Source organism: Arachis stenosperma, chromosome 5, assembly GCF_014773155.1.
Source record: "Arachis stenosperma cultivar V10309 chromosome 5, arast.V10309.gnm1.PFL2, whole genome shotgun sequence".
Lineage (NCBI taxonomy): Eukaryota > Viridiplantae > Streptophyta > Magnoliopsida > Fabales > Fabaceae > Arachis > Arachis stenosperma.
The window spans coordinates 91,889,817-91,913,473 of record NC_080381.1 but is presented as its reverse complement, the minus strand read 5'-3'; the positions used below and the strand labels follow the sequence as shown (position 1 = coordinate 91,913,473).

The 23,657-nt window shown below is 39.9% G+C and overlaps 1 non-coding gene across 1 annotated transcript; it reads right to left on the bottom strand.

The window, feature by feature from the left end:
* Nucleotides 1–17,595: 17,595 nt before the first annotated feature.
* On the bottom strand, nt 17,596–17,703 carry LOC130984109 (small nucleolar RNA R71). The gene has a single exon (XR_009088064.1). It is a non-coding gene; the product is annotated as a small nucleolar RNA R71 (small nucleolar RNA).
* Between the last annotated feature and the right edge of the window lie 5,954 nt (nt 17,704–23,657).

The window sequence follows — 23,657 nt, the reverse complement described above, 5'->3', positions numbered from 1 at the left end:
TCCATCTTATTAGTCTTGGTTTTGATTCTTGCTTGGCAAATAAATATTTAAGTGCTGTGTGATCTGTAAAAACAATTACTTTAGCACCAATGAGTTATGATCTAAACTTGTCAAACGCAAAAACTATGGCTAGCAATTCCTTTTCAGTAGTGGTATAATTTCTTTGAGCATCATTGAGGACCTTGCTAACATAGTATATTACATGGACTAAGTTATTTTTCCTCTGCCCTAACACTGCCCCTACTGCAAAGTCAGATGCATCACACATCAATTCAAAGGGTAAGTTCCAATCAGGTGGGGAGATGATAGGGGCAGAGGACAATCTTTCTTTCAAATGCTCGAATGCCAACATGCAGGTTTCATCGAAGATGAATGGTGTATCTGATACAAGGAGATTACTCAAGGGCTTAGCTATTTTTGAAAAATCTTTAATAAATCTTCTGTAAAAGCCAGCATGCCCTAAAAAGCTTCTAATTGCCTTGACATCACTGGGTGGAGGAAGCTTTTCAATAAGTTCCACTTTAGCCCTGCCCACTTCGATTCCTTGGTTAGAAATCTTATGGCCAAGAACTATTCCTCCTGTCACCATAAAGTGACATTTCTCCCAGTTCAAGACCAAATTGGTCTCTTGGCATCTTTTCAATACCAAGGCTAGGTGATTCAAGCAACTAGTAAAAGAATCTCCGAATACCGAGAAATCATCCATAAAAACTTCAGTGAATTTCTCTATGATATCTGAGAAGATAGAAAGCATGCAGCGTTGGAAAGTCGCAGGTGCATTACATAGCCCAAATGGCATGCGCCTGTAGGCAAACACTCCATATGGATAGGTAAATGAAGTTTTCTCTTGGTCTCTAGGATCAACCACTATTTGGTTATATCCTGAATAACCATCAAGAAAACAGCAATAAGCATGTCCTGCGAGTCTTTCTAACATCTGATCCATGAATGGGAGAGGGAAATGATCCTTTCGTGTAGCTTCATTGAGTTTTCGATAGTCAATGCACATCCGCCATCCTGTGACGGTCCTTGTAGGTATCAGTTCGTTCCTCTCATTGGGAACCACAGTGATTCCTCCCTTCTTGGGCACAACATGCACGGGGCTGACCCAAGGGCTGTCTGAGATCGGGTATATTACTCCTCCTTGCCAAAGCTTCATAACCTCTTTCTGTACCACTTCCTTCATGATTGGGTTCAGTCTTCTTTGTGATTGAATGGATGGTTTTGCATCATCTTCCAACAATATTTTATGCATGCATATAGCTGAACTGATTCCCTTCAGGTCAGCAAGGGTCCATCCAATGGCGTCCTTATGCTCCCGCAGCACCTTGAGCAGTTCATCCTCTTGATCATGGCTGAGGCATGAGCTTATGATCACTGGGTAGTTTTCATTTTCTCCTAGGTATGCATATTTGAGAGTGGGTGGCAATGCTTTGAGTTCAACCTTGGGTTCCTCTGACTTTTCAGTCTCTTCCTTTGGTGCATCTTGAACATGACTCTCTGCTGTTGCAACATCCTCACTTGATATATACTCCTCCTCCATTGATCTCTCGGGCTCTTCATGCTCTTCTTCTTCAAAACACTCCTGCACTTCTTCTTCAAGTGCGTCTAACCTCATGCATTCCCCCAATTGTTCTGGTGGGTAACTCATGGCCTTGAACACATTGAATGTCATCTTTTCATTGTGTAATCTCAAGGTAAGATCACCTTTCTGGACATCAATAATAGCTCCAGCAGTAGCTAAGAACGGCCTTCCCAGAATAATGGAGGTCTTGGCTTCCTCCTGCATGTCCAACACTACAAAATCTGCCGGGAATATGAAGTCTCCTACTTTCACCAACAAATCCTCTACTATGCCATGAGGGAACTTGAACGATCGGTCTGCCAGTTGCAAGGCCATTTTTGTTGGTTTAGCCTCCTCGATCTTCATCTTCCTCATCATTGCTACTGACATCAAATTGATGCTGGCTCCTAAGTCACAAAGGGCCTTCTCTACTGTGATTTCCCCTATAATACAAGGGATCTGAAAGCTCCCAAGATCCTTCAACTTCTGGGGTAGTTTGTGCTAGATGATAGCACTACATTCTTCGGTTAGTATCACAGTCTCATTGTTCTTCCAGCTTCTCTTCTTAGTCATTAGCTCCTTCAGGAACTTGGCATAGAGTGGCATTTGTTCTATTGCTTCAGCAAAGGGTATGTTGATTTGTAGTTTCTTGAAGATTTCCAAGAATCTCACGAACTGGTTGTCATCTTCCTTTTTCTTCAACTGCTGAGGATATGGAGCTCTTGAGATGTTCAGTTTTGGCATCCCCTTTTCTTTTTGTGGACTTGAAGTGGGAGTTTGAACTTCATCTTGCTCTTCTCCCTTTTCATTTGAGCCTTCTTCTTGTGGTTTTTGGGAGAGTTCCTTAAGTTCCTTCCCACTCCTAAGTGTTATAGCTTGACACTCCTCCTCTTTGCTTGAATTGTTATCATTGCAAAGGTTGTGGTTAGAAAGCTGCTTGAATAGATAACCAATTTGTGTCTCCAGTTTCTTGATGGCAGCATTTTGATTCTGCATGTTTGACTGCACTTCCTCTCGAAATACTTTACTGTTTTGGACGTCTTTGCATACTCCCTCAAGTAAGGTTTCAAGCTTAGAGAGTCTGTCATCAATTGATGGTAGATTGGGATTAGAGGTGGAAGGATGAGAGGTGTTTTGGTTTGGATATCGGTGTGGAGAAGTGTTGTTGTGGGGTGTTGATATGTCCTCTGTGTGAATTGTTGATGGGCTGCATTGTTGTTGGAGTTGTAGCGTCTCTGGTCTTGGCTTTGATCTTGCTGATTCCTCCACCCAAAGTTTGGGTGGTTCCTCCATCCAGGGTTGTATGTCTTGGAGTATGGATCATGGTTCTATCTAGGTGAATTCCCAATGTAGTTGGCTTGCTCAAGGTTACCCTCTGCCTCTTCTTCATCTCCTTCTTGGGTTGTTGAGGAGGTGGTGATTGCTGCCACTTGGTTCCTCTCCATCTTCTTGGTGAGGTCAGCTAGCTGCTTGGTAATGAGCTTGTTCTGAGTCAGCAGAGCATCTACATTGTTTAACTCTATCACTCCTCTAGTGTTCCCTCTTTCGGAAGCATAGAAGTAGTCATTCTCAGCTACAGTCTCAATGACATCTATGGCTTCTTCAATGGTCTTCTTCTTATTCAATGATCCTTCAGAGGAATGGTCTACTGCCTTCTTTGATTCATATGACAAGCCTTCATAGAAGATGTGCAACTGCACCCATTCATTGAACATATCTAGTGGACATCTCCTTGTTAGGTCTTTGAACCTTTCCCAAGCTTCATAAAGTGTCTCCCTACTTGCTGTCTGAACGTCTACACTTCAGTTTTCAGCCTATTGATCCTTTGAGGGGGTAAAACCTTGCCAAAAACTTATTCACTACCTCCTCCTAATTTGTCAGGCTTTCTTTTGGGAAGGATTCAAGCCATTTGGATGCCTTATCCCTGAGTGAAAAAGGGAACAAGAGCAGCCTATAGACATCCTGGTGGACTCCATTGGACTTCACTGTGTCACAAATCCTCAAGAAGGTGGTCAAGTGTTGATTCGGATCTTCTTGAGCACCTCCTCCAAATGAGCAATTATTCTGCACAAGAGTGATGAGCTGAGGTTTTAGCTCGAAATTATTGGCATGGATTGTTGGCTTTTGGATGCTACTTCCACAGTTGCCTGGGTTTGGATTGATGTAAGAGCCTAACACTCTTCTATCCTCCCCAGCATGATTTGCTCTACCTCCTCCCCCATGGTTATGAGCCTCTTCTTCATGTTAGTTTTCCATGTTGCCTTCCATGTTTAGTTCAAAGTGTTCCTCCTCCTCTTCAGCACCAATTGCACGTTTTGCTCTTGCTTCCCTCCTTAATCTAAGGAGGGTCCTCTCTGGTTCAGAATCGAAGGAAGTTGAAGCCCCACTTCTTCTCCCTGTCATACAACCAACAAGTACAAGCAAGTAACAATATGTGCAGATAGTATTGCTGTCAGAATTAATGTTAGTTGTGAGTGATGCAATTTATCAAACAGTTAGTGGGTTAGCAAAATGAATGGTAAATAATAAAGAAAACGAAAGAGTAGAGGGGGAAGGGAAGAAGTTAACTAAAACAGAAAGTAAATTACTCAAACAGAAAATTAAATCAACAAAACAAAAATGTTCAATCTAGTGATCTTCCAATTTAATCATTGTTGATGCACAATCAATCCCCGGTAACGGCGCCATAAACTTGATGCATTTGGAAACTGTGTCTCAACAAATTTCCTTCGGCAAGTGTACCGAATTTGTCGTCAAGTAAAAACTCACAATAGAGTGAGGTCGAATCCCACAGGGATTGATTGATCAAGCAACTTTAATTAGAAGAATGTTCTAGTTGAGCGAATTCAGAATTTGGGTTGAGATTTGCAGAAAATAAACTGGCAGGAATGTAAATGACAGAAAAAGTAAATGCTAGAATTAAAGGGCTGAAAGTAAATGACTGAAAGTAAATTACAGAATTGTAAATGGGAATGAGGTGTTTGCTCATAAAAGTAAACGCAGAAATTAAAGAGAATGGGTGAGATCAGAATTGGGGAGTTCATTGGGCGCAGGAGATGTTGCAATTCTCTGGATCAAGTTCATTTTCATCTCTTCCTCAATCAATGCACTCATTTATCTCCTTGGCAATCTTAATTGATTGAATTACAATTTCTTGCAATTCAATCTCTCAAATCTTGATCAATAGCCAATTCCTTGGTCAATTGCTCATGAGAAGAGATAAAGTGTGGTCACTGATTATACCACATGCATTTCCCAAATCAAGTATTGAGAGGATTATATTCACATATCCATCCAAACCCAATTTGGTCCAGCATGAGAAAGCATTTCTAGCTTGATCTCTTCATTCCTCTTTCAAGGTTCAGAAGAGATCCAAGTTTGAATAGCTTCTTTTCCAAGATAACTACCCAATTGGATGAAGATCGAAAGCTTTCAAGTAAAATCAAGAGAAAAGATAGAAGAAGAATAATGAAAACTAGTATTGATCCATCAATTTACAATAGAGCTCCCTAACCCAATGAAAGGGGTTTAGTTGTTCATAGCTCTAGAAAATGAAAACAAAGATTGAGAATACATCATGGAACTAGAAGAGCAGAGAAAGTAAAAATACAGAGAGTAGTGCTATTTTCCAACTTTCCGAACTCTTCAAATAATTCAAAGCTACTCCTATATATACTACTCTTCTCAGCTTCTAATTGGCTCTTCAAGTCTTGGGCCTTTGGATCTTGAGTTTGAAGCAGTTCTCTTCTTTATTTGGGCTTGGTTTTACTCGCAGAGAGATAGTGTGAAGTGGGCAGAGACTTTAGCTCAGGACGTTAGGGGTGTTAACGTTTAGTGAAAGTATGAGTTCGAGAATGTTAGTGACACTCAACATTGTGGCTAACGTTCCAATGTACCCCTTTGCCTCACGTTAGAGCCCATGTTAACTAGGTTAACGTGGCTTCTAACGTGGCCTTGCCAACCTTCGAGAACGTTAGTGACACTTAACATTGTCGCTAACGTTCCAGTGTGCCCCTATGTCTCACGTTAGAGTCCCACGTTAATGAAGTTAACGTGGCTTCTAACGTGGCCATTCTTAACCATCCCCAACGTTTCTGACAATGTTGAGTGTCACTAACATTGGCTCATCTTTTACTCATCAACGTTAGCTTCCACGTTAACTAAGTTAACGTGAAAGTTAACGTGGCTCCTTGGGGGTTTTGTGGGTGCTTCCAACGTTAGTGACAATGTTGGGTGTCACTAACGTTGTCGACCTCCCTTGCCTCTTACATTAGCTCCCACGTTAACCAAGTTAACGTGGAAGTTAACGTGGTACATTTCACCTTAGGCCAACGTTAGTGACAATGTTGAATGTCACTAACGTTGGCTTCCTTCCCCTTTTTAACGTTAGAGGCCACGTTAACTAAGTTAACGTGTACTCTAACGTGGCCACTTATGATCATTGGCCAACGTTAGTGATAAAGTTAACGTGGCCTCTAACGTGGCCACTTATGATCATTGGCCAACGTTAGTGATAATGTTAAGTGTCACTAACGTTGGCTCAAAGTCCCCTTCTTCATGTTAGAGTTCACGTTAACTTAGTTAACGTGACTCTTAACGTGGGCAATGATGGCTTCGAGAGCTTTATTGGCAATCACTTTTCTCATTAACTTTGCAAGTTACCTCCCATTCCACGTTAGTGGTAACGTTAATTAGATTAACGTGACTACTAAGTGGTTCTTCCTTGCTTCCTTTGGTCCTGAAATCAAGCAATAGAGTGCATCAAAGTTCTAGTCCAAGTCATGGGTAATGCAACATACAATTTGTTACTAAACTAATGCAAAATCCTCATGAAATCATGTAAAATGCACAATATATGCTTGAATCAAGGTATAAGTGAATACCCACCCAAAACTAGCTTATTTCCTAAGGAAATGTATGAAACTATCTTAAAAACAGTAAAGAAAAGGTCAGTGAAACTGGCCAAGATGCCCTGGCATCAATGAGCGGATAATTTATACGCTTTTTGGCATTGTTTTTAGTATGTTTTAGTTAGTTTTTATTCAATTTTTTTTAGTTTTTATTTAAAATTCACTTTTCTGGACTTTATTATGATTTTTTGTTTTTTTCTATGATTTCAGGTATTTTCTGGCTGAAATTGAGGGACCTGAGCAAAAATCTGATTCAGAGGCTGAAAAGGACTGCAGATGCTGTTGGATTCTGACCTCCCTACACTCGAAGTGCATTTTCTGGAGCTACAGAAGCCCAATTAGCGCGCTCTCAATTGCGTTGGAAAGTATACATCCTGGGCTTTCCAGCAATATATAATAGTCCAAACTTTGCCCGAGATTTGATGGCCCAAACCGGCGTTCCAAATCAGCTTAAGAATTCCCGGCGTTAAACGCCGGAACTGGCACAAAAGTAGGAGTTAAACGCCCAAACATGCACAAAAGCTGGCGTTTAACTCCAAGAAAAGTCTCTACACATGGAAGCTTCAATGCTCAGCCCAAGCACACACCAAGTGGGCACAGAAGTGGATTTTTATGTCATTTACTCATTTCTGTAAACCCTAAGCTACTAGTTCTCTATAAATAAGACCTTTTGCTATTGTATTATCATCTTGGTTCTTCTGGTTCCCTCTTTGGGGCCGAAGCCAATGATCACCATTATCACTTATGTATTTTCAACAGTGGAGTTTCTACACACCACAGATTAAGGTGTGGAGCTCTGCTGTACCTCGAGTATTAAAGCAATTACTACTATTTCCCATTCAATTCAGCTTATTCTTGTTCTAAGATATTCATTTGCACCCAAGAACATGATGAATGTGATGATTATGTGACGCTCATCATCATTCTCACCTATGAACGCGTGCCTGACAACCACCTCCGTTCTACATGCAAACAAGGCTTGAATGTTCATCTCTTGGATTCCTTAATCAGAATCTTCGTGGTATAAGCTAGAATCCATTGGCGGCCATTCTTGAGAATCCGGAAGGTCTAAACGTTGTCTGTGGTATTCTGAGTAGGATTCAGGGATTGAATGACTGTGACGAGCTTCAAACTCGCGATTGTGGGCCGTTAGTGACAGACGCAAAAGAATCACTGGATTCTATTCCGACATGATCGAGAACCGACAAATGAATAGCCGTGCTGTGACAGAGCGCGTTGAACATTTTCACTGAGAGGACGGGACTGTAGCCATTGACAATGGTGATGCCCAACATACATCTTGCCATGGAAAGGAGTAAGAAGGATTGGATGAAGACAGTAGGAAAGCAGAGAGACGGAAGGGACAAAGCATCTCCATACGCTTATCTGAAATTCTCACCAATGAATGACATAAGTATCTCTATCTTTATTTTATGTTTTATTCATATTTTAATCATTAATCCTCCATAACCATTTGAATCTGCCTGACTGAGATTTACAAGATGACCATAGCTTGCTTCATACCAACAATCTCCGTGGGATCGACCCTTACTCGCGTAAGGTTTATTACTTGGACGACCCAGTGCACTTGCTGGTTAGTTGTGCGAAGTTGTGATAAAGAGTTGAGATTGCAATTGAGCGTACCATGTTGATGGCGCCATTGATGATCACAATTTCGTGCACCACTTCACCACAAGCATCTACTAGGATCTTCAGTTCTTTTGAGCTAATTGGTGCTTCCTTTTATCCTAGTAGGTGATGCTCAGTCCCTTGGGTCTTTTGTTACTTACTACTTCTTGGTTCTATAGATATTCAAGGGACATCCTTAGCCTCTACTTGTCATACTTTCTAAGTCTAGTTGCTCATCATGACTTATTTTCTTTCAAGTTCATCTAAGGTCCTATATTTAGTTCCTTATCTCTTAATTTTTAATGGTCTCACTTGGTCTTTGTCTCTTTTACTCTTGTTTTTTGCACAACTCACCATAGACTCTTATGGAAACAAACTATTCTTTTGTTGATGCTAGTAAGACTTGAACAACATTTTCTTTTCTCAAATTAAAGCATAGGCATAAAGGACTCATAAACAACTTCAAAACATAAAGAAATTATACATAAACTATCCTAACATTGCAACTATTAACAAACAGAAATTTAAAGTTTTAAATTGTCAACCATGGGGCTTAACAACCTTGAGTAGCTTCAGTTCATTAGCCATTTTCCTTTGTCTTTCTTCTTGGAGGAGGATGAGTCATCATCATCCTTATTGGAGGATCCTTCTTGTGCCTTTGTGTCTTTGGGCTTCCAAAATCCTAGCCTTCTCATGTAGGTTCTTTCATCCTCCTTGTTCTTAGCCAAAATTTCAACTTGTCTTACGCTTAACTCCTCCATTCCTTGCATGAATATTGGGTATCCGTGGTTCAAGGCTGCCACAACATTACACAAGTGATTCAACTTCCCTTGCATGTTGATATCGTATTACCACCTTGAAATGATTCTAGCATCATAAAGATGCCTAAACTCAGCAAGGTTCCTCTGATGCCATTTGTTTTGCTCCACTATTTTGTTGAGGTTTCCTTGCATCTCTCCCTAGTTGAATTGGTCTTGTTGCTTGGAATGCAAAATCGTGATTCACACTTTTCACAACTCCGCATAGCTGACCAGGAAATGCACTGGGTCGTCCAAGTAATACCTTATGTGAGTAAGGGTCGATCCCACGGAGATTGACGGCTTGAAGCAAGCTATGGTCATCTTGTAAATCTCAGTCAGGCAGATTCAAATGGTTATGAGGTGTTGATAATTGAAAGAACAATAAAACATAAAATAAAATAAAGTCACTTATGTAGTTCCTTGGTGAGAATTTCAGATAAGCGTTAGGAGATGCTTTGTTGCCTCTGAAACTTTGCTTTCCTACTGTCCTCATCCAATCATGCGTACTCCCTTCCATGGCAAGCTGTATGTTGGTGGATTACCGTTGTCAATGGCTACCATCCGTCCTCTAAGTGAAAACATGTCCTCTACGGTTTCCCGCATGGCTAATCAGCTGTCAGTTCTCAATCGTGTCATAATAGAATACATTTATTCTTTTGCACATTGTCACTATGCCCAACAGTCACGAGTTTGAAGCTCGTCATAGTCATCCCATCCCAGATCCTACTCGGAATACCACACACAAGGTTTAGTCTTTCTGGATCTCAAGAATGCTGCCAATTGGTTCTAGCTTATACCACAAAGGTTCTAACATCACGGATTCAAATGCTCTGTTGTCAGGAGAGGTAATTCAGATCCGTGGGTGCGAGACCAAAGAGAATATACTCTAGCTGTCGTTCAATGACTACGTTCAACATCATGTAGATCGCTTTGTGGTTATCAGGCACACGGATCTTAGCTAAACGAGTAACAAAGATTGAGTGATTGACATGGGTCACCCCTATGTTAGTATAGAGATCCCTTTATGTTAGTAGAAAAAGAAAGGGGGGAAAAAGTGAAGAAGAATGGTTCGGATTTTTAGATGAAGAGAGGTGAAGAGAAGTGTTAGTAAATAAATAATAAAATAGAAGAAGAAAAGAGAAGGAAATTTCGAAAATAATTTTGAAAAAGGGGTTGGTATTTTCGAAAATTAGAGATAAGATGTAATTAAAATTAAAACATGAAACAATTAGTTAATTAAAAAGAATTTTTGAAAAAGGGGTGAGATATTTTCGAAAATTAGAAAGGGGAAAGTAGTTAGGTTGTTTTGAAAAAGATAAGAAACAAACAAAGAAGTTAGTTAGTTGATTGAAAAAGATTGAAATTAAATTTTAAAAAGATAAGAAGATAAGAAGTTAGATAAGGTATTTTGAAATCAAATTTTTGAAAAAGATAAAATTTTTGAAAAAGATAAAATAAAAGATAAAAAGATTTAATTTTTAATTTTAACTTAACTAACAAGAAACTACAAGATAAGATTCTAGAACTTAAAGATTGAACCTTTCTTAACAAGAAAGTAACAAACTTCAAATTTTTGAACCAATCACATTAATTGTTAGCTAATTTTCGAAAATTAGATGTAAAGATAAGAAAAAGATTTTGAAAATATTTTGAAAAAGATTTTTGAAATTTTCGAAAAAATAGAAAAAAAAATGAAAAAGATATAATTTATGAAAAAGATTTTGAAAAGATAAGATTTTTAAAATTGAAATTTTTGACTTGACTTGTAAGAAACAACTAATTTTTTAAAAATTTTTGACCAAGTCAACCCAAAATTTCGAAAATTTGGAGGGAAATATGGATAAGATATTTTTTTTATTTTTGAATTTTTAATTATGAGAGAGAAAAACAACAAAAATACTCAATGCATGAAAATTTTAGATCAAAACAATGAATGCATGCAAGAATGCTATGAATGTCAAAATGAACACCAAGAACACTTTGAAGATCATGATGAACATCAAGAACATAATTTTGAAAAATTTTTGATGCAAATAAAACATGCAAGACACCAAACTTAGAAATTTTTAATGCATGGATACTAACAAACAAAAAATGCATAAGAAAAACAACAAACAACACAAAGCAAGAAAACATCAAGATCAAACAAGAGGACTTATCAAGAACAACTTGAAGATCATGAAGAACACTATGAATGCATGGAATTTTCGAAAAATGCAATTGACACCAAACTTAAAAATTGACTCAAGACTCAAACAAGAAACACAAAATATTTTTGATTTTTATGATTTTCTAATTTTTTTTTTGGATTTTTATTAAATTTTTTTCGAAAATATTTTTCGAAAAACGAAAAAGAAAAGAAAAATTTTGAAAGAGTTTTTGAAAAGAAAATTACCTAATCTGAGCAACAAGATGAGCCGTCAGTTGTCCATACTCGAACGATCCCCGGCAACGGCGCCAAAAACTTGGTGTTGTTGCCGGATTAAAACTTGGCACCATTGTGGTCTGGAAACAATTGTGAAATTGTTGTTCGAAATTGATTGTTCCCCGGCAACGGCGCCAAAAACTTGGTGGACGAAATTGTGATCCATGCTCTTTGTACTTGTATGAAATTTAATAATTGGCTCTATTTGAATTCACAACTCCATTCAACTAACCAGCAAGTGTACTGGGTCATCCAAGTAATAAACCTTACGCGAGTAAGGGTCGATCCCACAGAGATTGTTGGTATGAAGCAAGCTATGGTCACCTTGTAAATCTCAGTTAGGCAGATTAAATTGGTTTATGGATTTCGAAAATTAATAATAAATGGAAAATAAAAAGGGATATAAATACTTATGTAAATTAATAGTGGGAATTTCAGATAGGCGTATGGAGATGCTGTGCTCCTCTTGAATCTCTACTTTCTCATTGCTTTCATCCAATCCTTCTTACTCCTTTCCATAACAAGCTGTATGTAGGGCATCACCATCATCAATGGCTACTTTCAATCCTCTCGGGAAAATGGTCCTATGCGCTGTCACTGCACGGCTAATCGTCTGGAGGCATCACCCTTGCTGATAGCTACATCCCATCCTCTCAGTGAAATCGTTCCAAATACTCTGTCACAGCACGGCTAATCATCTGTCGGTTCTCAATCAGGTTAGAATAGAATCCATTGATTCTTTTGCGTCTGTCACTAACGCCCAGCCTTCAGGAGTTTGAAGCTCGTCACAGTCATTCAATACCGGAATCCTACTCGGAATACCACAGACAAGGTTAGACTTTCTGGATTGCCATGAATGCCACCATCTATCTAGCTTATACCACGAAGATTCTGTTGGGGAATCTAAGAGATATGCGCCCGGCCTAAGGTAGAACGGAAGTGGTTGTCAATCACGCGCGTTCATAGGTGAGAATGATGATGAGTGTCACGGATCATCACATTCATCAAAGTGTTGTGCAACGTATATCTTGGAATAAGAATAAAAGAGAATTGAATAGAAAGTAATAGTAATTGTATTGAAACTTGAGGTACAGCAGAGCTCCACACCCTTAATCTATGGTGTGCAGAAACTCCACCGTTGAAAATACATAAGTGAAAGGTTCAGGCATGGCTGAATGGCCAGCCCCCCTGAATGATCAAAAGACCGAATGATCAAAGACTAAACAGTCAAGAGATTAAACTGTCAAAAGATGTCTAATACAATAGTTAAATGTCCTATACATACTAGACTAGCTACTAGGGTTTACATGAGTAAGTAATTGATGCATAAATCCATTTCCGAGGCCCACTTGGTGTATGCTTGGGCTGAGCTTGATCTATCCATGAGTTGAGGCTTCTCTTGGAGTTGAACTCCAAGTTATAACGTGTTTTGGGCGTTCAACTCCGGATCATGACGTGTTTCTGGCGTTTAACTCCAGACAGCAGCATGTACTTGGCGTTCAACGCCAAGTTACGTCGTCAATTTCCGAATAACGTATGGACTATTATATATAGCTGGAAAGCTTTGGATGTCTACTTTCCAACACGGTTGAGAGCGTGCCATTTGAAGTTCTGTAGCTCCAAAAAATCCATTTCGAGTGCAGGGAGGTCAGATTCCAACAGCATCAGCAGTCCTTTTGTCAGCCTTTTTCAGAGTTTTGCTCAAGTCCCTCAATTTCAGCCAGAAATTACCTGAAATTACAGAAAAACACACAAACTCATAGTAAAGTCCAGAAATGTGAATTTAACATAAAAACTAATGAAAACATCCCTAAAAGTAGCTTGAACTTACTAAAAACTACCTAAAAACAATGCCAAAAAGCGTATAAGATTTATCCCTGACCCCAGATCACACAGAGCTTTTGCAAAGGTCATGGTGCCTATGGTATAAGGTATTAAGAACTTGCCAGGATCTTGTCTCTTTTGAGGTAAAATTTGCTGAATCCAGGTATCTAGTTCACTAATGAGCAAGGGAGGTTCACTTTCCCAAGTCTCATTACCAAACAACTTGGCATTCAGCTTCATGATAGCTCCTAATATTGAGCAACTTGCTCTCCAGTTACATCTTCATCCTCTTCAGAGGAAGAATAGTCTTCAGAGCTCATGAATGGCAGAAGGAGATTTAATGGAATCTCTATGGTTTCTATATGAGCCTCAGATTCCTGTGGATCCTTAATAAGAAACTCCTTCTTGCTTGAGGGACGTCCCAGGAGGTCTTCCTGATGAGCGGATAATTTGTATACTTTTTGGCATTGTTTTTAGTATGTTTTTGATATGATATAGTTAGTTTTTAGTATATTTTTATTAGTTTTTAATTAAAATTCACTTTTCTGGACTTTACTATGAGTTTGTGTGTTTTTCTGTGATTTCAGGTATTTTCTGGCTGAAATTGAGGGACCTGAGCAAAAATCTGATTCTGAGACCAAAAAGGACTGCAGATGCTGTTGGATTCTGACCTCCCTGCATTCGAAGCGGATTTTCTGGAGCTACAGAAGCCCAATTGGCGCGCTCTAAACGGCGTTGGAAAGTAGACATCCTGGGCTTTCCAGCAATATAATAGTCCATACTTTGCCCAAGATTTGATGGCCCAAACCGGCGTTCAAAGTCACCTCAAGGAATCCCAGCGTTAAACGCTGGAACTGGCACCCAAATGGGAGTTAAACGCCCAAACTGGCACCAAAGCTGGCGTTTAACTCCAAGAAGAGTCTCTACACGAAATTGCTTCATTGCTCAGCCCAAGCACACACCAAGTGGGCCCGGAAGAGGATTTTTATGTCATTTACTCATTTCTGTACACCCTAGGCTACTAGTTTCTTATAAGTAGGACCTTTTACTATTGTATAGAAATCTTTTTATCACTTTTAGATCTCTAGATCATCTTTGGACATTTTAGTTCTTAGATCATTGGGAGGCTGGCCATTCGGCCATGCCTAGACCTTATGCTTATGTATTTTCAACGGTGGAGTTTCTACACACCATAGATTAAGGTGTGGAGCTCTGCTGTACCTCGAGTATTAATGCAATTACTATTGTTCTTTCATTCAAATTCCGCTTGTTCTTTATCCAAGATATCACTTGTTCTTCAACATGATGAAGGTGATGATTGACGCCCATCACCATTCTCACTCATGAACAAAGTGACTGACAACCACTCTTGTTCTACAAGCATTTGAGGCTTGGTGAATATCTCTTGGATTCCTGATTGCACGATGCATAGTTGATCGCCTGACAACCGAGTGCTCGCCTGACAAACGAGCCAACCATTCCGTGAGATTAGAGTCTTCGTGGTATAGGCAAGAACTGATGGCAGCATTCAAGAGAATCCGGAAGGTCTAACCTTGTCTGTGGTATTCTGAGTAGGATTCAATGATTGAATGACTGTGACGTGCTTCAAACCTGTAACCTACTGGGCGTTAGTGACAGACGCAAAAGAGTTATTCTATTCCGGTAGGGGAGGGAACCACACCGGTGATTGGCAGCACTGTGACAGAGTGTGTGCATTAGCTTTCACTGCGAGGATGGGAGGTAGCTGCTGACAACAGTGAGACCCTATACGAGCTTGCCATGGAAAGGAGTAAGAAGGGTTGGATGAAGACAGTAGAAAAGCAGAGAGACGGAAGGGAAGGCATCTTCATGCGCTTATCTGAAGTTCCTACCAATGGATTACATAAGTATCACTATCTTTATCTTTTATGTTATTTTCGTTCATCACCATATATATCTGAGTTTGCCTGACTAAGATTTACAAGATGACCATAGCTTGCTTCAATACTAACAATCTCCGTGGGATCGACCCTTACTCACGTAAGGTTTATTACTTGGACGACCCAGTGCACTTGCTGGTTAGTTGTGCGAAGTTGTGTAATGCCATGGTATTGGGCTACCACGTTTTTGGAGCCATTACCAGGGATTATGAGAGTTGTGAAAAAGTATAGTTCACAATTTCGCGCACCAAGTTTTTGGCGCCGTTGCCGGGGATTGTTCTAGTTTTGAGCAAGCCTTTGGTAACATCAGTGCCAAGATCCGGCAACAACATCAAATTTTTGGTGTTATTGCCCGGGATTGTTCAGGCTGGACAACTGACGGTTCATCTTGTTGCTTAGATTAGGTATTTTTTTTCGAAATTCTTGAAGATGAATTCTAGAGTTTCATGATGATTTGTTGAAATCTGGCTGGCTGAGAAGCCATGTCTAATCTGATTGGACCGAGGTTTCAACTTATCACCACAAGAGCTTGTTGATTTCATATCAATCTTGCTTTTGGAGCAGTGATTTGCTAAGGCTTGGCTGACCTTTGGTCATGTCTAGTGTTTTGGACCGAAGCTTTCTTTGGAAGCTTGGCTGGCTGTGAAGCCATGTCTAATTCCTGGACCGGAGTCTTAGACTAGCATTGCACTGATTCCTGGAATTCTCATTAAGAATTTTGATACCTTCTTTTTCCACTTAATTTTCGAAAAACACAAAAAAAATTAAAAAATTAAAAAAATCATAAAATTCAAAAATATTTCTTGTTTGAGTCTAGTGTCTCATCCTAAGATTGGTGTCAATTGCATGCATTCATATGTCTTAGTGATCTTCAAGATGTTCTTGATGATTCACTTGCTCTGATCTTTGAATTCTATTGACTTGAGTATTTTGTGTGTCTCATATGCATTTTCAGTTCATTAGTGTCAGTAGTATACAAACTGCTAAGTTTGGTGTCTTGCATGCATTGTTACTTGATTCTTGTTGCATTTTAATTATTAAAAAATCCAAAAATATTTTTAATTTGTGTATTTTCAAGTCAATGATACAAGGGATTGAAGATTCAGAACACACTGCAGAGGAATTATACAGAAAAAGCTGAGCATTCAAAAATGCCCAGTGAAGAAGGCAGACTGGCGTTTAAACGCCAGCCAGGGCACCTGGTTGGGCGTTTAACGCCCAAAGAGGTAGCATTTTGGGCGTTAAACGCCAGAATGTATACCATTCTGGGCGTTTAACGCCAGGATGATGCTAGGGGGAAGATTTTGTTTTCAAATCAATTTTTTTCAAGTTTTTCAAAATCAAATCTTTTTCAAATCAAATCTTTTCACTCAAATGTTTTCAAAATTAATTTCTTCCTTTCAAAGATACTTACTAACAATTAATGATTTGATTGAACATTTTTTGCCTTTTCTGTTAAGGAAGGTTTTATGTTTGAATCATATCTTTTCTTGTTAGGCAAGTCACTAATTTTCCAAATCAAATCTTTTAAAATAATTTTCAAAACATATCTTTTAAAATGGTTTTCAAATCATATCTTCTCAATCACATCTCTTTAAGACAATAACCTTTCAATCATATTTTTTTATCATATCTTTTTCAAATTAGTTTTCAATCAAATCTTTTTAGTTTCTAATTTCAAAATCTTTTTCAAAAATCACTTGATTTCTCTTCCACTTTCATTTTCAAAAATTATCAATCAAATTTTCAAAATGTTTTCAAAATCTTTTAATTGAATTTTTGAAAATCCTCTTCCCTCCTTCTCACATCCTTCTATTTATGGAGTACCACTCCTTCTAAATGCACAATTCGAACCTTATCTAATTAAACTTCGAATTCTTCTTCTCCTTCTTCTTTCCATTTCTCTTTTCCTCTGACATTTCAAGGAATCTCTATACTGTGACATAGAGGATTCCACATTTTCTTTTTCTCTTCTCTTTCATATGAGCAGGAGCAGAGACAAAGACATTCTTGTTGAAGCTGATCCTGAACCCGAAAGGACCTTGAAGAGAAAGCTAAGAGAAGCCAAAGCACAACTCTCTTTAGAGGACCTGACCGAATTCTTCAAAGAAGAAGAACCCATGGCAGCCGAAAACAACAACAATGCCAACAATGCAAGGAAGGTGCTGGGTGACTTTACTGCACCTACTCCCGACTTCTATGGGAGAAGCATCTCTATCCCTGCCATTGGAGCAACAACTTTGAGCTTAAGCCTCAATTAGTTTCTCTAATGCAACAGAATTGCAAGTTCCATGGACTTCCAATAGAAGATCCTCATCAGTTTTTAGCTGAATTCTTGCAAATCTGTGACACAGTCAAGACTAATGGGGTAGACCCTGAAGTCTATAGACTGATGCTATTCCCTTTTGCTGTAAGAGACAGAGCTAGAATATGGTTGGATTCTCAACCTAAAGAAAGCCTGGACTCTTGGGAAAAGCTAGTCAATGCCTTCTTGGCAAAGTTCTTTCCACCACAAAGATGGAGTAAGCTTAGAGTGGAAGTCCAAACCTTCAGACAGAAGGATGGAGAATCCCTCTATGAAGCTTGGGAAAGATACAAACAATTAATCAGAAGATGTCCTTCAGACATGCTTTCTGAATGGAGCATCATAGGTATTTTCTATGATGGTCTCTCTGAACTATCTAAGATGTCCTTGGATAGCTCTGCTGGAGGATCTCTTCATCTGAAGAAGACGCCTGCAGAAGCTCAAGAATTGATTGAAATGGTTGCAAATAACCAATTCATGTACACTTCTGAAAGGAATCCTGTGAACAATGGGACTAGTCAGAAGAAAGGAGTTCTTGAGATTGACACTCTGAATGCCATATTGGCTCAGAACAAGATATTGACTCAACAAGTCAATTTGATTTCTCAAAGTCTGTCTGGAATGCAAAATGCACCAAACAGTACAAAGGATGCTTCATCTGAGGAAGAAGCTTATGATCCTGAGAACCCTTCCATGGAAGAGGTGAATTACCTAGGAGAACCCTATGGAAATACCTACAATTCTTCATGGAGAAATCACCCAAATCTCTCATGGAAGAATCAAGAGAGACCTCAACAAGGTTTCAATAACAATAATGGTGGAAGAAACAGGTTTAGCAATGGCAAGCCTTTTCCATCATCTTCTCAGCAACAGACAGAGAGTTCTAAGCAGAATACTTCTGACTTAGCAACAATGGTCTCTGATCTAATAAAGACCACTCAAAGTTTCATGAATGAAACAAGGTCCTCCATCAGAAATTTGGAAGGACAAGTGGGTCAGCTGAGCAAGAAAGTTACTGAACTCCCTCCTAGTACTCTCCCAAGTAATACAGAAGAAAATCCAAAAGGAGAGTGCAAGGCCATCAACATGGCCGAATATGGAGAGGAAAGAGAGGAAGAAGACGCCACTGAGAAAGACCCCAGTGGGCGTGCACCACTCTCCTCTGAGTTCCTCAATGAGGAACCTTGGGAATCCGAGGCTCAAAATGAGACCATAGAGATTCCATTGGACTTACTTCTGCCATTCATGAGCTCTGATGAGTATTCTTCCTCTGAAGAGGATGAGTATGTTACTGAAGAGCAAGTTGCTAAATACCTTGGAGCAATCATGAAACTAAATGACAAGTTATTTGGAAATGAGACTTGGGAGGATGAACCTCCCTTGCTCACCAAAGAACTGGATGACTTGTCTAGGCAGAAACTACCTCAAAAGAGGCAGGATCCTGGGAAGTTTTCTATACCTTGTACCATAGGCACCATGACCTTCAAGAAGGCCTTGTGTGACTTAGGGTCAAGTGTGAACCTCATGCCCCTCTCTGTAATGGAGAAATTAGGGATCTTAGAGGTGCAAGCTGCAAGAATCTCATTAGAGATGGCAGACAACTCAAGAAAACAAGCCCATGGACTTGTAGAGGATGTTCTGGTTAAAGTTGAAGACCAGTACATTCCTACTGATTTCATAATCCTAGAGACTGGGAAGTGCATGGATGAATCCATCATCCTTGGCAGACCCTTCCTAGCCACAGCAAAGGCTGTGATTGATGTTAACAGAGGAGAGTTAATCATTCAAGTGAATGAAAAATCCTTGGTGTTTAAGGCCCAAGGATATCCCTCTGTCATCATGGAGAGGAAGCATGAAGAGCTCCTCTCAAAACAGAGCCAAACAGAGCCCCCACAGTCAAACTCTAAGTTTGGTGTTGGGAGGATACAACCAAACTCTAAGTTTGGTGTTGAAACCCCACATTCAAACTCTAAGTTTGGTGTTGGGAGGTTTCAACACGGTTCTGAGCATTTCTGAGGCTCCATGAGAGCCCTCTGTCAAGCTAATGACATTAAAGAAGCGCTTGTTGGGAGGCAACCCAATGTTTTATAATTAATTATTTTCTTTTGTTATTTTATCTTTTTTGTAGGTTGATGATCATAAGAAGTCACAAAAACAATGAAAAAAGCAAAAACAGAATGAAAAACAGGAAGAAAAACAGCACACCCTGGAGGAGAAGAAACTGGCGTTCAAACGCCAGTAATGCTAGCTGTTGGGCGTTTAACGCCCAGTCTGGCACCATTCTGGGCGTTTAACGCCAGAAAGGGGCACCAGACTGGCGTTAAACGCCAGTAAAGGGCAACAACCTGGCGTTAAACGCCAGGAATGGGCACCAGCCCGGCGTTTAACGCCAGAAATGGCTCAAAACGTGATTTCGAGCAACATTTAGTGCAGGGATGACTTTTCCTTGACACTACAGGATCTGTGGACCCCACAGGACCCTACCATCACTCTCTCTCTTCTTCCCCCATTCACCAATCACCTCAACACCTCTTCCCCAAAAACCCCTCACCTATCAAATCCCATATTTCTCTTCACCACTCACATCCATCCTTCATAAAACCCCACCAACCTCACCCTTCAAATTCAAACCACTTTCCCTCCCAAACCCACCCATAATGGCCGAACCTTTACCCCCCTCTCTCCTATAAATACCCTTCTTCAACTCTTCATTTTCACACAACCTAAACCCCCTTTCTTACCCTTCTTGGCCGAACACACTACCATCTCCCTTCTTCCTCATTTCTTCTTCTTCTACTCTCTTCTTTCTTCTTTTGCTCGAGGACGAGCAAACATTTTAAGTTTGGTGTGGTAAAAGCATTGCTTTTTGTTTTTCTATAACCATTTATGGCATCCAAGGCCGGAGAAACCTCTAAAAAGAGGAAAGGGAAGGCAAAAGCTTCCACCTCCGAGTCATGGGAGATGGATAGATTCCTCTCAAGGGTGCATCAAGACCACTTCTATGAAGTTGTGGCCTTGAAGAAGGTGATCTCCGAGGTCCCCTTTTCACTCAAAAAGGGTGAATATCCGGAGATCCGCCATGAGATCCGAAGAAGAGGTTGGGAAGTTCTTACCAACCCCATTCAACAAGTCGGAATCTTGATGGTTCAAGAGTTCTATGCCAATGCATGGATCACAAAGAACCATGACCAAAGTGTGAACCCGAATCCAAAGAATTATCTCACTATGGTTCGGGGGAAATACTTGGATTTAGTCCGGAGTGTGAGGGTGGCGTTCAACTTGCCTATGATGCAAGGAGATGAGCATCCTTACACTAGAAGGGTCAACTTTGATCAAAGGTTGGACCAAGTCCTCACAGTCATATGTGAAGAGGGCGCACAATGGAAGCAAGATTTAAGAGGAAAGCCGGTCCAATTGAGAAGGCATGACCTCAAGCCCGTGGCTAGAGGATGGTTAGAGTTCATACAACGCTCAATCATCCCCACTAGCAACCGGTCCGAAGTTACCATAGACCGGGCCATCATGATCCATAGTATCATGATTGGAGAAGAAATAGGTTCATGAGGTTATAGCCCAAGAACTCTATAAGGTGGCGGACAAGACCTCCACCTTGGCAAGGTTAGCCTTTCCTCATCTCATTTGTCACCTCTGTTATTCAATTGGAGTTGACATAGAGGGAGACATTCCCATTGATGAGGACAAGCCCATCACCAAGAAAAGGATGGAGTACACAAGAGATCTCACTCATCATGAGATCCCTGAGATTCCTCAAGGGATGAATTTTCCTCCACAAAACTATTGGGAGCAACTAAACACCTCCCTAGGAGAACTAAGTTCCAACATGGGACAACTGAGGGTGGAGCATCAAGAACACTCCATCATCCTTCATGAAATTAGAGAAGATCAAAGAATCATGAGGGAGGAGCAACAAAGACAAGGAAGAGACATTGAGGAGCTCAAGCACTCCATAGGATCTTCAAGAGCAAGAAAGAGCCGCCATCACTAAGGTGGACCCGTTCTTTGATTTCCTTGTTATTGTTCTTCTGTTTTTTCGAATTTTAATGCTTATGTTTATCCATGTTTGTGTCTTATGATCATTAGTGTCTTGGTGTCTATGCCTTAAAGTTATGAATGTCCTATGAATCCATCACCTTTCTTCAATAAAAACGTGCCTAATTGATAAAAGAAAGAATTGCATGAATTTTGAATTTTATAATAGTTTAATTATTTTGATGTGGTGGCAATATTTTTGTTCTCTGAATGTATGCTTAAACAGTGCATATGTCTTTTGAATTTGTGGTTCATGGATGTTGGCTCTTGAAAGAATGATGAAAAAGGAGACATGTTACTGAGGATCTGAAAAATCAATAAAATGATTCTTGAAGCAAGAAAAAGCATTTCAAAAAAAAAAAAAAACCGAAAAAAAAAAGAAGAGAAAGGAATAAGAGTTGTGATCCAAGGCAATAAGAGTGTGCTTAAGAACCCTGGACACCTCTAATTGGGGACTTTAGCAAAGTTGAGTCACAATCTGAAAAGGTTCACCCAATTATGTGTCTGTGGCATGTATGTATCCGGTGGTAATACTGGAAGACAGAGTGCTTTGGGCCACAGCCAAGACTTAATAAATAGCTATGTTCAAGAATCATCATACTTTACTAAGAGAATCATTAACACTATCTGGATTCTAAGTTCCTAAAGAAGCCAACCATTCTGGATTTCAAAGGATAGAGTGAGATGCCAAAACTGTTCGGAGGCAAAAAAGTTAAAAGCCCCGCTCATCTGATTAATACTGATCTTCACAGATGTTTTTGGAATTCATTGCATATTCTCTTCTTTTTATCTTATTTGATTTCAGTTGCTTGAGGACAAGCAACAATTTAAGTTTGGTGTTGTGATGAGCGGATAATTTGTATACTTTTTGGCATTATTTTTAGTATGTTTTTGATATGATATAGTTAGTTTTTAGTATATTTTTATTAGTTTTTAATTAAAATTCACTTTTCTGGACTTTACTATGAGTTTGTGTGTTTTTCTGTGATTTCAGGTATTTCTGGCTGAAATTGAGGGACCTGAGCAAAATCTGATTCTGAGACCAAAAAGGACTGCAGATGCTGTTGGATTCTGACCTCCCTGCATTCGAAGCGGATTTTCTGGAGCTACAGAAGCCCAATTGGCGCGCTCTCAACGGCGTTGGAAAGTAGACATCCTGGGCTTTCCAGCAATATATAATAGTCCATACTTTGCCCAAGATTTGATGGCCCAAACCGGCGTTCAAAGTCACCTCAAGGAATCCCAGCGTTAAACGCTGGAACTGGCACCCAAATGGGAGTTAAACGCCCAAACTGTCACCAAAGCTGGCGTTTAACTCCAAGAAGAGTCTCTGCACGAAATTGCTTCATTGCTCAGCCCAAGCACACACCAAGTGGGCCCGGAAGAGGATTTTTATGTCATTTACTCATTTCTGTACACCCTAGGCTACTAGTTTCTTATAAGTAGGACCTTTTACTATTGTATAGAAATCTTTTTATCACTTTTAGATCTCTAGATCATCTTTGGACATTTTAGTTCTTAGATCATTGGGAGGCTGGCCATTCGGCCATGCCTAGACCTTATGCTTATGTATTTTCAACGGTGGAGTTTCTACACACCATAGATTAAGGTGTGGAGCTCTGCTGTACCTCGAGTATTAATGCAATTACTATTGTTCTTTCATTCAAATTCGCTTGTTCTTTATCCAAGATATCACTTGTTCTTCAACATGATGAAGGTGATGATTGACGCCCATCACCATTCTCACTCATGAACAAAGTGACTGACAACCACTCTTGTTCTACAAGCATTTGAGGCTTGGTGAATATCTCTTGGATTCCTGATTGCACGATGCATGGTTGATCGCCTGACAACCGAGTGCTCGCCTGACAAATGAGCCAACCATTCCGTGAGATCAGAGTCTTCGTGGTATAGGCAAGAACTGATGGCAGCATTCAAGAGAATCCGGAAGGTCTAACCTTGTCTGTGGTATTCTGAGTAGGATTCAATGATTGAATGACTGTGACGTGCTTCAAACCTGTAACCTACTGGGCGTTAGTGACAGACGCAAAAGAGTTATTCTATTCCGGTAGGGGAGGGAACCACACCGGTGATTGGCAGCACTGTGACAGAGTGTGTGCATTAGCTTTCACTGCGAGGATGGGAGGTAGCTGCTGACAACAGTGAGACCCTATACGAGCTTGCCATGGAAAGGAGTAAGAAGGGTTGGATGAAGACAGTAGAAAAGCAGA